The sequence below is a fragment of the Chlorocebus sabaeus genome, chromosome 13 (genome assembly GCF_047675955.1).
Source record: "Chlorocebus sabaeus isolate Y175 chromosome 13, mChlSab1.0.hap1, whole genome shotgun sequence".
Taxonomy (NCBI): Eukaryota; Metazoa; Chordata; class Mammalia; order Primates; family Cercopithecidae; genus Chlorocebus; species Chlorocebus sabaeus.
The window spans coordinates 49,595,379-49,614,581 of record NC_132916.1 but is presented as its reverse complement, the minus strand read 5'-3'; the positions used below and the strand labels follow the sequence as shown (position 1 = coordinate 49,614,581).

At 38.3% G+C, this 19,203-nt stretch overlaps 1 long non-coding RNA gene across 2 annotated transcripts in view; it reads left to right on the top strand.

The window, feature by feature from the left end:
- Nucleotides 1-19,203, top strand: part of LOC140713241 (uncharacterized) — a 56,419-nt gene that overhangs the window by 18,294 nt on the left and 18,922 nt on the right. The window contains exon 2 of one of the 2 annotated variants that reach the window (XR_012095132.1): nucleotides 18,625-18,753. The exons of the other annotated variant lie outside the window; for it this stretch is intronic. This is a non-coding gene — a long non-coding RNA (uncharacterized lncRNA). The remainder of the gene's footprint in view (nucleotides 1-18,624; nucleotides 18,754-19,203) is intronic. 2 annotated transcript variants of the gene reach the window in all.

Below are 19,203 nucleotides of genomic sequence, written 5' to 3'. Positions count from 1 at the left end.
AAGTCTAAGTCTACTGTGATTACCCTAAATCCTAAATTCTCCACAGTTGAGCTACACAACGTGGGATGGATCACTGACATTTTAGTTGCTACCATAATAATAGTAGCAACAGCAATAATAAAAGTAGTTATTGATCTTGACTTCAAGATATTGCAATGATGACAGGATATTCATCATTCTTTGGCACAAAATCAAAGCCTTGATAGAGAAGGCCTAATGCAGAAAAATCTGGAAATCAATCATCTATCCTTACCAGCATACCTGGTCTGCAATATACAGTAGTCTTAGGTGACATTCCTTATCCCTTTGCTATCAGCTTCCCCTAGCTTTAAAGAAAGGAGGCATGGAGAAATTCGCATGTAAATAATGAGAAGGTGGAAGAAGAAAAGGTAAAAGGGATACTTAAGAGTTCTTTAAATTCACTATAGCAGAGAAATAAAAATTTTATTTCTAAAAAGATCTGGCCACCCTCTTGCATGCTTTTCCCATTTTTATCATTTAGGATATTTGCAGTGGTGACTAATAGAAATCCCAACCGAAATGTCTTAAAAATAAAGAGACAAGTTTATTGTCTCCGGACTTGAGTGAGGAAGCATGTAGCCCAAGAGACTCTTTAAAGACATTTTGTTATCATGAGGAAAGCTGGTGTGAGAACTAAGCTGATACAAGAAGCAGGGCAGAGCTGAGACGACGTCAGATAAATGAAGCTATTTTATTTTTTAAATTGACTTAGCTTGTGTTTTCTGTACATACAATCCAAAATAGCCAAATGATGCATCATTTAAAGAGCCGGTTCTTCAAGTCACACAGAGCTTAAACTTAAAATAAATGAATAAAGAGCTGGTCCTACATCACTAGAAGAAAATCATGGAAAGGTATCTGGGTTGGGACAGGACAAAGACATAAAGTCACTTGTTCCAAAAATTGATAAGTCAAGGAAATAAATTAAAACTATATAGTTGATAGCAGAGCACGCTTTAGAGCACTGGATTTTTAAGAACTCCTTTAAAATGTCACTAGCATAATCCGTAAAGCAAACCTAAGTATATTTACATGAGATATCAGATTTCTCTCTGATTTTCTAGTCTAAAATATTTCTACTCACTGAAATGACCAGGAGTGCATTCTCATATCTATAATACATAGAGTGTTGTTCAGAACTGTAAACCTTTATTTTGAAACCTGAAATAAGCAAAAAATTTCCTCATCAGAATTTTGTCCTAAACATGAACCCAATCTGGGCATGTGTTCATCATTTATAAACCACAAAGGAGAAATCTGGGCCAAGTTTCAGGTGAAACTTCTTTTTTCCCACTGGTTTCAAGTCAGACAAAATTTAATGTCTCAAGTCCATTGAAAGTGGAAGTTATTGATGTCAACTGACAGAAATTCAGATATAAGATTTTCCAACCCTGCAGTCTAAGCATTGAGTGTCAGAGAAAGAGCTCCATTATTCAGATCATTCCATTTGGCAGCCATGGTTCTCTGAATGGGTGTTGCTTAGTTTCTGTTTGGAAACTAGACTTTGAAGTAACCAGTTGAAGCAGGCAACTCACCCAAAGCTAAGAAAGGTTAAGGCAAAAGGATATGAAGATCAATTTATCTAAGGAAACCTTCAGGGTAATCATTTTAGGTGATTTAAACATAGTCATTATTCATAACATGTGTAGACTTCTTATTTGGTATACCAAGGAATAAAAATGGCCTAGGTCTCTTATTTGGCTTATTGGGATCCTACATACTCTCAAGTGTAATAAAGAAATCTTGAATAATAATTTTCCAGAAGTTCATCTAGATTTTTGGAGCTTCTGAATTGAAATTTCTCATTAGCAAGATTCATAGTCCTAAAAGGACCAAGTTCCATGCAGATCTGCAGAACAAGAGGTGAACACTTTTGTCTTTGATTGTACATTCTAAAGGGTGGAGGTTTAAAAGGAGGAGGCTGTGCCACAGATGAAGGGTTGTGATTCCTAACCCAGGGGAGCATTGTGTCTTCTCTGCTCCAAAAGAGTGAGTTGAGCTGAGAAATATGTGCCTACCTTGGGCAAATTAACGAATATGTGAGAATGATGTATGTCTAAGAAACTGCAGACGTCTACATAAATGTTGTGTGGTCAAGAGCAAATTTCTTTCAAGCCTGTGGTTCTCAAAATTACAGTCCATGAGAAACCTATGGAGACTGTGTTTACGGTATCAGCCCCTCTGGAAGCACCTCCAGAGTCTAATTCAGTAGGTATGGGACAGAGCCCAATAAACCACACTTTTGGTAGCTTTCCCAATGATTCTGATACCAGTGAGATGGATCTTTTCCTTTGAGAAACACAGTTTTAGCACGGACTGCTTTAGCCCAAGCCAAACTATGCAATAGGAAAAGCTCTACTAATTGGCATCATCCTATCTTGAATTCTGATATGCTTAGCGCTCCCCTTAAATGAGTTTACTTTCCTAAGAATAGAGGCAGGCAAACCTAGGTTTAGGACCTGGTTCAACTGTGCAGTAACTGTGTGATCTAACTTAAACTACTTACCATTCAATCATTCATTTATTCATTCAACAAATATATATGAAGGCCCTGGACCTAACATCTTGAAAAACCCTTATATAGTTTACATGAAGGAGGCAAACAAACATATACAGAGAAAAAAAATAGGTAAATTTCAGAGATCAGTGAGTTTATTTAAAAAATAAAACAGAATGAGATTGAGAATAATTCATGGGGCAGGGAGGGGCAAGCTACTCTTTTAGATGGACAGTCAAACTCTCTTAGGTCAGATGAGCAGAGGCTCAAACAATGTGAAGGAGCTAGCTATGCAAAGATCTAAAGGAAGGTCAAGAGGACAGCAAGCCCGAAATAAGATTTATGAGCCATGGAACAGAAAGAAGACCAATAAAGCTGGAGCAGGACTGGCAAATGGGAGAGTGGAAGAGAAAGATCAGGTCAGAGATTAGGATGAGCCAGAGATTAGGACGAGCCAGATTACCTAGAGCTTTGGTAGCTTGATAAAGTGCATTGATTCTGTTCTAATTAGAATGGAGGGCCGTGGGAGCATTTTAAGCAAGCCACAATCTCTTGTACAATGGTTAGAATACATGTAAGTACTTTACAGGGATGCATCACATCATTTTGGTTCTTAGTAAGAGTTCAATAGACTGCAGCTATTGTTATCCTTTCCTGGATGAGGAAAATGCTGCCCACCTCAGCATTCTTTGCTCATCAGCACTATATTCCTCTACCAAGACATCTTACTTGTCCTGTATCTCATCATCTCAGGGTCAATTAAATAGACTGAGCAAGTTACTTCTGCTGCCATGTGTGGATTTGAGGCCCCTGGAGAATTAATACATAGTAAAGATGGCTTTCCAGAGCCTTATGACACCCCTGTTCTGTCTCACAGTAGAAAGAACTTCAAGGATCATTGGTTTTAAACTGAAAAAATCAATCCAAAGGTCTAATAATCCAAAGTTGAAAGTGTGAGTTAAGTATTTTGGATAGAATGGCAACTCATACACTTCTTATGGCTCCCAAAAGATCGCCTTAACCCCAGGTGTATGTGAGGCAATGGTAGTCTGATATCCTTATTCTTCTAGCCTGAACCAACTTAATAGTGTCATGGTTTCATCTTTTATAAAATCTTATTAATGCTTCTGATACTATCTCATTTGTTATTTTAAATAAGAATAAAAAATAGCTAGTCCAGAAGAGGCATTTGTGGTTCAAGTAATCTACTCTTGGCCAATAAATATGTATTAAGGACCTACCACCTGCCAAACACTAAATTTATTTCATACAGTGACTTTCAAATTAAATCTTTCAAAATAGTCCATCATGTGAAACAGATGACATGAAGCACCTTTAGGGAAAGTAGGGCCTCAGTCCCCAACTGGGGCTTTTGGATTGGCCATTGCTCTCCAGATGTATACCTGAAGGGTCTGAAGGAATTTGAACACATTTGAAAACTAATGTTCTCGGTGAAAAGACTCAATAGTCCTCAGATACTGATACAAAATGGATTTAAAATGTTTGTGATAATGGCTCAAATGTTGATTCTTCATTCTTTGTTCTATAAAAGATATTTTTGATGTTATAGGTTGTATGTCAAACCCTTCACGGTTTTATAATTTAATGTACCTTTTTAGTCAAAGGTCCTATAACCTATACCATTAAATAAGTATCCTGAATCTTTTATCTCCAAGAAGCCCTATCCCCTTTGTTAAAATATAAACTTAGGTACATTAAAATTTTAAAGAGTTAACTTGAACAGACAGCAGGTCATGAATTGGGCAGCATCAAACCACAAATGGTTTGGGTTTCACTGAGAGGGTGTAATGTAAAAACTGTTGCAAGACGTCCTCAGAAGAAAGACAAAGAAAATATTTGATTGGCTAAAGTAGAAAATCTTTAGTTAGAATTAGTTGGTAGTTTCTGACTGGTAAAGTTTAAGTTTCATTTTGCTATTTACTTTGAGTTGTCTCACTTTGCATATGTAGTAATCTAAGGCCCTGGAGCCATCTCAACCTAAGAATGACTTGATTAGTCTGTTTAACACTTTTCAATCAGTCATCACTTCTACATCCCACCAATAACGTCTAGGACATAAAGAACCAAAAGTCTCCCCAGGGGCAAGGTGCAAGACTCCCTCACAAATGTGCATGAGAGGTAGTCAGCCAGCCAGTCCCTAATATACCCCCAATGAAGTTGAGTTGATTTAAGCAGGAATTTAGAAAGGTGGAAAGTGTTGTGATTTATGAAAGTTTCACTTACCAATAATATGACCCAAGGCAGGTATCTTAATTTCTCAAGTTCACTGTTTTGTATTTTATAAGACAGAAAACAAACAATACCTTTCAATGATAATAGTCGATACTCGATAAAGGCCAGTTTCTCCTTTTCACTCTCATTCTCAATTGCGAAGCCCCATACTTCTCACCTGGAAGCCTGCAGGGATGGGAGAGAGAGGAGACAGGGTTGTGCTACTATTTTCCAAGGACGTATGCCTACTGTTTTCCCACGAATGCAGCTGCTGTTATGAAAAGAAAAAGCGAATTCATTGCAAGTGTCAACCAGATTCAAAATAGCCGTTTTTGAAAAGTATACATATTATAAGATTTGTTTTCATTCATGTAAAAAGCCGCAAAACGAGTGATATTAAGAGGTCCTTCAACTTCCAAAGACTGGGAACAGCACTGGGATTCATAAAGCTGGAAACAAAAGTGCAGCCGCCACGCCCTGCCCCTCAGTTGAAGTCATGTTGTCTCCAGAATCCCACCCAGCAGCTGCCTCTTCCCATCCCTCACTATTGGTTATCAGTGGGTAGATAAGGACAATAGCTTTGCTTTTCTTCACTTCATCTATGGTGTTTCCTGGCTTCCTGCCTCGTCCCCTTCAGTATCCAGGTCTCTCAGGGTCTTGGGAGTCGCCTGAGCAGGCGGGGATGTCTCAGGAGTGCAGCCGGGCAGGCGGGCCGCAGAGTCACAGGCTCTGTGGTGTCATTGGCCAGTAGACTGGAGGGAGACAGCTCCGTGGCTGCATCTGATTGCTAATGAGCTTTCTGGGGCCCCAGCTTTCTCATCAGCACCATTTGTTTTTACAGGCTGCCTGCCCTTTGTTGACTTGAGGCTTGTTTTCCCTGCCTTAGAGGCACTCGGAAGTTTTTCCTCGCTGGACCTGGCTGTCTCCTTTTCTTTTGAGACTTCGTGGGAGCTAAATTTAAACTTGATTAACAACATTTAGTCCAAGGAGGGTCAGGATACTATTTTCATGTTAAATGCTGCCCTTTATGTTCTTTTTGTTTTGTTTTAAGACATAATAGGCCCTCACAATGAGATCCCTTCTGATTTTGTTGCTATGGTATGAGAGACAAAAAAATAGTAAAAAACATTTGATTGGTTGACTCTGATCAGAGGTGGGAAAAGGGATTAATACTTCTTTTGTAAAACTCTATTGATAGCTCTATTTGTAAAACCTCACAAATACTTCTACTAATGATATTTTTACTCTTTGCTACTGAATAACTTCAACTTAATATTTAGTGCACAGCTTGGAGTCACTTGTTCAAGGAAACTTCCAGACTAGACTCCAGATCCCATTCTGCAACCACTAACTTTTCCTTTCTAGGATTTTCCAAGGTGTGATTAAACAATGAGACTGTAAGTTCCATTAGTGGAGGCACGACATCTCTTGTGCCTCATCAAGGGGACTGAATAAATAAATGGACATATATAAATATATAAGTGGAATATATAAATGGGCAATGGCCAGATCACATATGAGAATAGAACTCTGACCATCCACCTCTGCAGCAATCACTTCTGTAAGCCAAACTATAACCTCTGGCCTAGAATGGTCAGCAGAACAGAATGGTATACTCCCCAAACCAATCACATATATGCACCACTCCCAGAAAGCCCACCTCATGCTAGCATGAGGCTCCCCCATGCCAACAGCCTCTAATCAGAGCATACCTGAAGCCTTCCTTCTTCTTCACTAGAAAGATTTGCCAGTCCTCTCCCTGCCTTTGAGTATATACCAGATGTGATAGTGGCTGACCTCCCAGCTATAACAAATGGGATAAAGAGCCTCTGTTTGTTCTCATTTGGGTTGTCTTTATTTTCATAACATGTAATCTCTTGTAATCAGGATAGTGTCTAGCATATAACAAGCCCTTAGGAAAGATTATCTGAATGAATAAATGAATAAATAAAGGACTACACATTAATCCATTGTGGATTCGAATTCTGCCTTCCTGAGGACCTGGCTTTTCACTTCGCCTCTCTAAGTATCTGACTTGTGGCCTTGGAAAAGTCACTCAATGTGTCTGGGTACCACACTGTAAACCAGCAAGTTTTGACCAAATAATATGTATGTTCCAAATATTCCCGGATCCTCATGTTTCAAGTAGCCTTCATAAAACTTCTCTGCAACCATAGGACAGGATGCCCACCTAAATTTCCCCACCCATGCTTTACTTAAAGAGGAAATGTACTGAGTGTTTTCTTTGATAATCCACTTCTTCTAAATGATGGAAGGAAAAGATAAGCTTTTAAGAAAATCAGCTTGTTCCCCTTGAATTATGACTTGGTGAGCCATGATACATGCAAAGTAAATGGAAAGATGATTTTTGTTGCTTATTTATTTATTTGCTAAAGATTCTGAGGAAGAATCATGCTTTCCTACTGGAAAAATGTGTTAAACTCTCTGTACCCCTTCTGCCTTCCCTACACTTACTCACTTGGCTAGGAGGCTCCCTCCTGTATTCTAACAATGCAAACCTTTCATCTTCAAGGCCTACATCACCTTCCACATTCTACATTCACTCTTCCTCAACTTTTCTTGTTTCTGATAATCTTCTGTCTAAACTCCTGTAAGATATCACTTACAGTGCACATATAGTTTTTTCCTACTGGATTATAAATTATTGAGGGAGGAAATTTGCATCTTCCTATATTTCACATGATGACGTGATAAAGCATAAAGAGTATCATTGAATGAGAAAATACGGTATACCAGCTGGTTTCATTTCTCTTATGTTATTGATTTTCTGCTACCTGTGGATAATGGTTATAGACTCCATTTTAAAGAAGGAAAGACTGAGTTTCAGAGAGGTTGAGTAAGTTCTCCAGAGTCACAAGGACAGCAGTATTGGGTCTCAAAGCTACTTCTTCTGACTTCTGGTCAAGTTCTCTTTGGATATCACTACACATTCCTCCACATCGTAATGATTAAATCTGTTGTTATGTCCCCATTGACAAATTCAGCTCAAATATCTAAAACAACAACAAATATAGACTGGAGGACAAAGTTTCAAAGTTTCAAGTTATATTTTCAAATTAATTTGAAGTTGTAAGTCACAGCGTGGGTTCTTTTTTAATTTTCCTAGAGCTTTGAACTCAGGCCTATGTCCTTTTTGCATAGAAACAATAATCTTTGTCTTTATGTACGGAGTAATTTAGATACTTTAAAACTTTTTTGTAGCTATTAGGCTAAAACCTAAAAACCAAAATAGTCAAATGAAAAGCAATTTGATTACAGTGGACATTCAGTTCAAAGTTAATCTGTTAGATACCATGAGACCTTATCACTTCTTAGGTTTTTTTCTTCTGTGACCTCCATAACAGAGATGTGAAGGTAAGCTAGAAGAGAACTTAAGAGGAGAACAGATTGGAAGTAGCACAACATCCAGCACAGTAGTTACCGTTAAAAGCATATTTATAAGGCTCAAGTGAGGAATTAGAATAATGTTCTTATTATTTTTATTATTCAGACCTTTACCAAAGCTATAATTCTAGCTTTAAAATTCAAAATGTAAAGACCTAAAGAATTTACAGGCAAATCTCAATGGTATCCAGAAATGTTTTAAACGATGAAAAATGAACCTAGAAGTTGTACTAAAGCAATTGGGATTTTTTGGCCTTTGGAATGGAAGGAAAACAAAATATTCCTCTCTAAAATACCGAGGATTTTAGTCAAAAGGTTAAACGCAGGGGTACACTCTGCCTCTCCTCTCTGCCTTTATCAGCTCAGAGACAGTGGCATCAGAGATCTAGGATCTATCTCTTCCCATAAATTTACCTTCCCACATTTCCCCCCCTTTTGGAAGCCTGAAGATACTCTGTTCTTTGTTTTGCCACTATACAAGATTGATGGCTCTTTGTGAAAATACTATTGAAGCAAGGCCTCTAAGCCACTGCCTTGAGAGAGAAGTGCTTTCTTGAACTGAGGCCTCTTCTGTGTGATGGGTACAGTGCACATTAACAAACTTCTGTTTGTTTTTCTTTTGTTAATCTGACTTTTGTTTTCAGGACAGTGTTTCAACTAAGAACCTAAAAAGGGAAAGAAAATACGTTTCCTCCCTTACAGAATGAACTCCACAACTCTTACCAAACAATGGCCTCCAAGGATATCAAGAATAGTAAATTAGACAAATGAGAGAGGCTGTTTCCTTGGAACCATTGCAAAACACAAAAGAAGTGGGCAGCTTCATCCATGTCCCTGCAAAGGACAGGAACTCATCCTTTCTTTTTTTTATGTCTGCATAGTACTCCATGGTGCATATGTGCCACATTTTCTTTATCCAGTCTATCATTGATGGGCATTTGGGTTGGTTCCAAGTCTTTGCTATTGTGAACAGTGCTGCAATAAACATACATGTTCATGTGTCTTTGTAGTAGAATGATTTATAATCCTTTGGGTATATACTCAATAATGGAATTGCTGGGTCAAATGGTATTTCTGGTTCTAGATCCTTAAGGAATTGCCACATTGTCTTCTACAATGGTTGAACTATTATTTACACTCCCACCAACAGTGTAAAAGCGTTTCTATTTCTCCACATCCTCTCCAGCTACTGTTGTTTCCTGACTTTTTAATGATCGATATTCTCAGCAAAGTAACACAGGAACAGAATACCAGACACTGCATGTTCTCACTCGTAAGTGGGAGGTGAACAATGAGAACACATGGACACAGGGAGGGGAACATCACACACCAGGGCCTGTTGGGGGATGGGGGACTAGGGGAGGGATAGTATTAGCAGAAATACCTAAGTAGATGACAGGTTGATGGATGCAGCAAACCACCATGGCACGTATATACCTATGTAACAAATCTGCACGTTCTGCATATGTATCCCACAACTTAAAGTATAATAATAAATAAAAAGGGAGGGGGGCAGACATTTAACTGTGTCTTTTCCTTCGTGGTACTCTGATACTTTACACCTACTTTTCCCTGACTACTTATCACTTTATCTTTGTCTTATTTCCTTATTTTCTCTTTTGTCTTCACGGGGCTGTATTTTATTCATTGTATTTGTATTTTATTTTTGTATTTCCTGCACTTACAAGAGATCAAGGGTAACTCTGGTTTTTACCTGTCCAGTATCTTTTTCCCCTTCCTCAATTCTTCTCTACGGAGCCACTCCTCCCTGAGTCTTGTTCCTTGTTGAGCGGCTGGGCGACCTCAAAGCAGAGGGGCAAGGGACTTGACTGAACAATCAGAGAATTTCATCCACCTTTCTACAGTGATGAGTTTGAGAAACAGTGTGTCATTCAAGTGGAGAGAATGAGAGTTGATCCCCAGATTTCAGCTGGAATTTTTGGTGCTGAGAAACTTCCTTTTTTGGGGTTTGATACTGGTAGGACGTAGGACTGGAATTCCTGGAGACATCCACGTGGAGAGAAAATGTTTCAAGACAAAACCAATTTGGAGGACAGCAGAACTGAAAGATGCAAAGAGGCCAAGTCCTAACTACAGTATTTTAGCACTTCAATCCAGCCAAGCTTCAAGGTTGTCTACCCAGGGCATTTCAATCTGTGCATCTATAGGCTCATGTTTTCTTATTTTCATCAAGTCTGAAGGAGAGGATGGTTCTTGTTGTTGTTGTTTCTTTTTTGTTTTAGAGACAGAGTCTTACTTTGTTTACCCAGGCTGAAGTGCAATGGTGCGATCTTGGCTCACTGCAACCTCTGCCTCCTGGGTTCAAGCGATACTCCTGCCTCAGCCTCCTGAGTAGCTGGGATTGCAAGTGCACACCACCATGTCTGGCTAATTTTTGTATTTTCAGTAGAGACGGTGTTTCGTCATTTTGGCCAGGCTAGTCTCAAACTCCTGAGCTCAGGTGATCTGCCTGCCTCGGTCTCCCAAAGAGCTAGGAAATCAGGCATGAGCCACTGTGCCAGGCCAAGAGGATGATTCCTAAACTAAAAGAGTGATGATAGACATGAGTAGGTAACCAGGACTGTCAGAATAATAACAATGCTGAATTGGGTTTTTAAGGGGCACCTTTGCTAAGCGTGGTTTTCACTGTAGGTGGGCTTCTTGTATGGTTTTCCTGTCCTCACAGCTTCAAGAACCCAGTTGAAAGTAACTCCTATATCTGTATTTTTAGATTAGAACTTCTCCAGACATAGCCAGCTGCCTACTGGCCCCTCCATGGGCGCCTCAAGCTCAATGCCATTAAACCCACATGTTTCCTTCTCCCTCAAACTTATGCATCCTCTTGCTTTCCCCATTTTGCTTAAGGAATTTAAGGACCCAAGCCAGTCTTTCCCAACTAAACTACTTCCTCACGGGTAAACATCATGTTTTTCTTTTCTTTTTATCTTGTTAGCTCCAATCCTAGTAGCATGCCTACCATTAAGTAGATGCTCCAAAACTTTTTAGCTAAATAAAATTATTAATAAAAAAAGAATAAGATATGATAAGACTTGTCTGTTATTTACAGATAGCTAGAATGAGTTTTGCTTGAAAGAAAAAGAATGAAGTGGATGACCTCTTAGGATTCCTTCCAGCAAAATATTAAAAAATAGAAGAAAAAAAGGTCTTTGCCTTGTTTACCACGAAAATCACACGCTGACTTGTGGTTTTCATGGCATTTTACAGTTGAAAAAATTTTGCTTTTGTTTATATTTCATTTCTGACCCATTTAATAAAGTAAGTTAGATGCCTAATTGGTGTTGATGCAATACAGTTAGTCATAGACATTGAATCTATGAAATAGCTTCTTAGTTCAAAGATCTGGTATTGTCCTAAGTATCAATAATGCAACTTTGCTCACAAGACATTCTGACCTAATTATTATATTCTTCTCGTCATTTCCTTTCTGTAGGACAAAGCCAAATGCAGTGCTTAGAATAAAAGTCTCTTCTCCACAATGCCATATTTGCTCAGAATATCCCATCATAGAAAAATGTGATGGTTCATAGAAAGGACATGAGGGGCCAGGCGCAGTGGCTCACACCTGTAATCCCAGCACTTTGGGAGGCTGAGGCAGGCTGATCACGAGGTCAGGAGATCAAGACCATCCCGGCTAACATGGTGAAACCCTGTCTCTACTAAAAATACAAAAAATTAGCTAGGCATGCTGGCATGCGCCTGTAGTCCCAGCTATTCTGGAGACTGAGGCCGGAGAATCACTTGAACCAGGGGGGCGGAGGTTGCAGTGAGCAGAGATCGCACCACTGCACTCTAGCCTGTGTGACAGAGCGAGACTCTGTCTAAAAAAAAAAAGGAAGGACATGAGGGAGAATGATGTATTTGGCAGCCAAGACCACATACTCAACCTAATCTAAGCCTAATCTCTTTGGCTTAGAACTAGAACAGGACAATCAGTCTGAGGGCTCAAGGAAATACAGACAATAGTCTGAAAAGACATTAATTACACCTCAGTACTTTTTTGCCTGTAGGAGAATTCTGTGTGTTTGCCACATGGAAACACTTGTTTCAATCTAGACATGTGCAACTCAGAAAGTGTGGATGAATGTGATTGCAACGGGAGTGAAGAGGTAGGGAGCTAGGGGAGATGCCAAAAAATGTGGGCACACCATGAGGTCTAATAGGAACCACACTTTCGTCAGAAGATATGGTCCTATGGTTACCTATGGTCATCCTATCGCACTGACAACCTCCCCATCCCTCCACAGCACTCATGTCCTTCACTCCATAAACCCTGACCTTGTTATACATAGCATATATATTCTTATATCTCTATCTATTGACATATATGTTTCACAGTAGGTTTAGATATCCTGCTGGCTCTTAAGTACCTTGAGGTCAACCCTTATATCTATTTTCTTTTCTTCTACCCTGGATTATTCTATGATTTGTGGCTTTGAATAAATGCTACTGACTGATATTGTTTGGCTGTGTCTCCACCCAAATCTCATCTTAAATTCCCATGTGTTACAAGAGGAACCTGGTGGGAAGTAATTGAATCATAGGAGCAGGTTTTTCCTGTGCTATTCTCGTGGTAACAAATAAGTCTCACAAGATCTGATGGTTTTAAAAAGGAAACTGTCCCTGCACAAGCTCTTTTTGCCTGCTGCCATCCATGTAAGACGTCACTTGCTCCTTTATGCCTTCTGCCATGATTGTGAGACTTCCACAGCCACATGGAACTGTAAGTCCAATTAAACCTCTTTGTTTTGTAAATTGCCCAGTCTCAGGTATGTCTTTATCAGCAGCATGAAAACATACTAATACACTGACCAAGCTATCTACATTTTGCAATCTCAGAAAATTCTTTATGAGAAGAGTAAAAATTTTATGGGGACCTGTGACTACAAACATGATGTGAAGGACAGCTCTGACTAACATGGTTGTGCTGTCTTATTTATGTATAGGGGATGTCTTTTTTTTTTCCTTTTTTTGGACAAAGCTACCAATTTTTAACCCATTTATTCATTTGTTTTTAAAACAAACATAAAGTACCTGAGTATTACTCTTAGTTAAATTCAGAAAAGAAAACTGAGATTTCTGTTTAATATACACCTTATACATACAACCTGAAGGTAATTTTATACAATATTTTAAATACTTTTGTGCAGGAAACAAAATTTTGACTGTATTTTGACTGTGAGCCATTATAGAAGGTCAAGTGTAAACTTTTCACTTTTGGTATCATGTCAGTGCTCAAAAATTTTTGGACTTTGGAGCATTTTGAATTTCAGATTTTCAAATAGAAATGCTCAACTTGTATAAGAGAGAGCAAGCTTATTTTTATAGGTGTGTATTTCTTTCAGTTAATGTCTTATTCATGTTCTTTGCTTGTTTTTAAATCATTTTTGTTGCTCTTGATTTATAATAGCTCTTTATTAAGAAACTTAGCCCCCTATCTGTCATATGCATGTTAAATATTTCCTATCTGTACTGATTTTCAAATTCTTATTTCTTATTTATTTTATACCTCATAGAACTTTAATATTATTATCCAGTCAGATTTGTCTTTTTTTTTTTTCCATTTTGGATTCTTGGTTTTATGTCATATTTAGGAAATCCTTCTCCATTTCATGACGATTTTGAAAAATCTAGTGCTTTGGTACTTTTAGTGCCTCTTTACATACACGCATATATAAAATAATTATTTCTCACCACCGCAAGTGAAGTGTGACAAAAGCATGGAATAGGAGGTCAAAACTTGAAGGCAAGCACTGGCTCTGGCACTTTGCTGTTTCTTCAAGCTCTGCTCTTCAAGCTGTTGTGCTCTCTACAAAATGTAGATCAAGGTAAACATTTCAAAAGGACTTCATGGGGTTTAAATTATATTTGCAAATAAAAGAAACGTATAAACCAAAAAAATTGCACCATAGCTAACTATAAGCAATACTTAATAATTGAAATTAGTAATTTTTTATGCTATGGACTGAATGTGTCTCCCTCAAATTCTCAGGCTGAACTCCTAACTCGCAGCATGATGGTATTAAGAGTGGGGGCCTTTGGGAGATAAAGAGGTTTAGATGAGGTCATGAGGGCTAGAGCCTCCATGATGGGATCAATACCCTTCTAAGAAAAGGAAGAAACACCAGAGCTTCCTCTCTGTGCCATGTTAGGATACAGTAAGAGGGTAACCATCTGCAAGATTAGAAGCAGGCCATTACCAAACCCCAACCATGCTAGACTTAGATCTTGCGCTTCAGTCTCCAGAATTGTGAGAAATAAATGTCAGTTGTTTGAGTTACCCAGACTTTGATATAGCAGCCAAAGCAGACTAATACAATATACTTGAATTTGATAATTTGATTAAAAGTTTCCAAGAACATATTAACAGTGCGAGGGCAGGTCTAGTGTAGGAGCTTGAAAGAAATTACTCACTAGTGGAGAATGCCTATCCCGGGTCCTGTTGCTATTGACTCTGCATATCATACATAGAGTCTGCTTAGATTCAGGATGATGAAGAGAGGAACATTTACACTTTAACTTATGATATGCCACTAGAATACATTTCATGTCAACATGAGGCAAATTAACCAAGAGATCAAACTCTAAATTCTGGAAATAATCATCAAAAGATAAATGGTTTGCTTCCAATTCAGCACTTCAAAGATTAGCAAATTATTAAGCAGAAATGAAAGTTTAAAAAACTCATCAGGGTAGATGAAAGAGAATTTTCTAAGATTTTGAAAAATTTAACCAGGTTCAGCCGACTTAAAGATTTTCATGATGTTTTTCTATTTTATTCAGTTAAACCAAATACATGAGCATCTTTGCTGCTTTAATGTTTTGGAGGTATCCTCCAGCTCCAATACAGTCTTATTGTCATTATGAAGTAAGAGTTTCTGGGTCTTTTAACATAGCTAAAAAGATGGGCTCCAGGCTCTGTCTTGGAATATAAAAGCTCATCTCATGGTACTGGGTGTATTCTCGCATTTTAGGTAAGATCTAGTTGGTTCCTCAACCAAACTTGAGGAGAAAACGTAAGTTCTACGGTATAAAAATAAAATTTGGTTCAATTTTTCCCTTTCTATCTAGGCTGCCCTAGAAAATGATCTGGTCAGTCCAGTAACTGAGCTTGCAGATGTGGCAGCCAAAAGCAGCCTTTTGGACATTCTGCACGAGATGCTGGCCTTCGCAGCAGCCTGACGCTGTGAGGAGTCTTGAGCAGCAGAGGCACTTTCCTACTTTCAACCTGCTTTAAGCTCTAGTATTCTCGGTCTGTGTGGCCCCAGGAAGAGCAATTTCTTCTCAGGAAAGGAGGGCACAGTCTCTTTTCCTTTCCTCTTCTCTGCTATTGCCCTTGCCCACCTTGTTTTTCTAGTACTGGGAAGTGCCCGACTCCTCCCTTCCTCCTGGGAGGAAACAAAGTGAATTTCAAAATGACATACTTGTGCATCATTTTCTCCAAAGAACATAAAACATATTTTTATGAAATTTCTTGTTTGAATAGCTCTTGGAAACATAGATGACAAATATTAAGTTTTCAAACAGGAAAAGCTCCAGCAAAAGGCTATCCAGGGATTTTCTGTAAGAGAAGAGTTTCAGAGCTAGTTACTGAGAAGTGTGAATGCTTTCCTATATCATATCCCATTTACAAAATTTCTGCAATGGTAGTCTCTCTGTTCCTGTACCTACAAGTCAGTCAGGATACTTTTACAAATTAAAAACTGGGGTAGTAAATATAAAGAAAGGAAGTACTCTTGGCTCCTTGATATTGCACTATACTTCCAGAATTTCTAATGGGATGTGGGCAAAGATGGATGTTATGGAGTTTCCTTTTCTAAAATATTGTTTTAAATATACCAGCTAATAAAAACAATCTAGTCATTTATGAAGAATAATTTTTTGATTACTTTTTTTAAAACATCAGATCTCTCTGGGATGAAAGGAATAATTTTGGAAATAAGCTGGGTAGAAATGTGCATGTAGAAGGCCCTTGGTCAGGATGATCCTTAAGTGGAAGGACACGGAAGGACTGGGAGTTGGTTGACACATAAGATCCTTGGGGTTTTCCAAGCCCAGCTGTTGAAGCCATGGTCACAACTGCTTGTTGTTTCCATGAGTCACATTAAGAGTGCTCAGATGAGTGCAGTCGTCAAAGAAGTTATGCCTTCTGGTTAACGCTGCCATAAATATGCCACAGCTAGCCCTTCCTGGGACTACAGAAAAATTTGATGTGCTTTTTGGGTCATTTTAGTGAAATGCTTACTTTCATTTCATGATTTTTGGCACTATTCCAATTGCTAACAAAAACAACTGGGAAAGAGACCCTTCTAAATATATGCCATTAGCTCCTAAATATAGTATTTAGGAGCATCTGAGAAAAACTCCTTTTGGCTCTCTGGGATAAATGTTTTTACGTCTGTGTCTATGTGATAGCCAACAAATGGTATTAGAAGTAACTAGTCAGACTCTGGAATCAAAGTGTACATTTCTTAATATATAAACTAGTTCCACGAAGTCAAATAACCACAATAGACTTAGTTCCCTTGTAAGCAGCCTGTACAGAGATTCGAGACCAATCATGGATATCCAAGAAAGACAGTCCTAGAATGGAGACGGAGAGAAGCACTTTTGCAGAGGAATACATTGAGATATGTTTGATTCTAAGCAAATCATTCCATCTTTCTAGGGGTCATTGTCCAAGCTTTAACAGACTCTGGCATGTAATCCCACAAAATTAAACATTTCAATTCCAAAATTATTACTGAGTACATTAGATAAGCTAGTTATGTTCTTGAACTGCGGATGTTAAAATACTGAAAAATTAGATATGGTCCCTGCCTTCCAGGATTATGTACCAGATAATGAAATAAATATGCAAATTGAGGGCCCAAATGATTATGTAGCCAGAAAATAATTTTTAAAATGTAATTCTCCCCAAAATAAGTTAGATTTAAATAAAAAGAGGTTAAATGCACTGTTTTCTTCCTCACTTAATTTCTTTTATACACTTTGGCATATTCCCCTCACCAGTGCTCTTCTTTCTGACCCTAATGATGTGCCCAGTCCTCTCCATTCTTTGAATGCTTCCTGGAATGTTTTTTTTTTTTTCAATTAAATTTTTTCTTTATATTATATTTTCATGACAAATCATACCACAAAACCACATACAGCATATATTTACTAAATGTTAACCTATTCTGAGTTGTTATTAAGAAGCGACACATGCACATATAAAAAATAATGACCTTCTAGATGACAGAGAAAATGATCACTGGTGCCATCATGAATTCTGTAAGAGTAAGTCATGGCATACCATATTAGTTTGTTCTCACTCTGCAATTAAACACATACCTGAGACTGGGTAATTTATAAAGCAAAGAGATTTAATTGACTCACAGTTCCACATGGCTGGGGAGGCCTCACAATCATGGAGGAAGACAAGGAGGAGCAAAGTCATATCTTACATGGTGGCAGGCAAGAGACCCTGCACAGGGGAACTCCCATTTATAAAACCATCAGATCTCTTGAGACTTATTCATTATCATGAGAACAGTATGGGGTAAACCATGCCCATACTTCAATTATCTCCACCTGACCCTGCCTTGACACATGGGAATTCTTATAATTCAAGGTTAGATTTAGGTGGAAGTACAGAGCCAAGCCATGTCACATACCAACCTCTTTCCTCTAGTTAGCAAACTGACAGAAGGACAGCATATAGAAATGCAGTAGTCAAAAGCCTCCAAAGAGAACATTTTTAACCAGTAATGTCTGGAAGAAAGTTCAGTTAAATGAATTCTTTTGTTGAACAACTATGCTCAGTGAGGATTGATCTAAGCAAACCTGATGGGAGATTCTATTCAAGTACATAGGGCCCTATCCTCAGCTCTATCCTGCTCTACATTTTAACCAAGGAGTAGAATTAGGTTATATAAAATTAGAGTAAATTTTCAGATCCTTTGAGACTGGGAAGAATAACTTATTTTATTTTCAGAACCTGAGGGACTTTTCAGATGCTTGAGAAAAGAAATGCATCTAAGATTCAATTTTACAGCAATAAATATGAAGTCCTATATTTTAGAGAAAAAACAAAATAAAGGGTGAGTGAATAATGGCATAGCAGTGTTAATGACCTGGAGGCTTTAGTTCATAATTGACTCTTATTCATTAGAGGTGAACTATGGCTTATAAGTAAGTGATTTACCACGTAGCAGGTAAATCAAGGAGTTAAAAGTTCTATTCTACTCTACTCTGGGTTGTTTATTCAGACTGCACCTAAACTATTTTCTGTGGGCAATATATTTTAATGGTAGACAAATAAGATTGCATTTAATAGGGTGTCATCTACATGGTTGAAAAAACTGCAGATAATTTTACTTAAAAAGAAAGTTTCCAGGAACTAGAATAGTGGAAGAAAGACACACACATTATGGTTGCCTACAAATATGTATATTCTTTTTGGATTCCAGGTGTGGGGACAAGAGTGACTTCATCTTAAATGTTAACCCACCATGTAACTTCTGACTAATCCCAAGTCCAGAAATGCCTCCAAATGTCTTGTTGCTGTATTACTCTTTATGTGGAAACACGTATTCACTGTAAGTTTCCTCCAAAACCACTCCTGATGCTGTTGCAGAAATCATAGCCTGTGACACCCATAGCCACCTACACATTCTCTCTAGAGCATGTATACTATACTTTCCCCAAAATGTAAGCCCTGGGTCTGGGGTGTTGTGGTATGGAGAGCTACCTGTTTTGCAACCACCGAAGACCACACTTTCAACTGTAAATTCCGCCTAGTAAATCATCCCATCTCAACAAACTGGATTTATCTGTGTCTTTCTTTGGTTCCACAACTCCTTTGGCCCTTTCACAGAACACAAAGTAGAAAAGAAGGCCCAGAAGACAAAAATAACAGGTAACATAGAATCACTGAACAAAAATGTTTGAATGATAGACTAGGTTGTTTTGCGGGAGCAGGGAGTTCTCTTTTTGGAGAGGATTTGGGCCTCTTTAGAGATTTGAACCAATGGCCTCTGGGCTAGTAT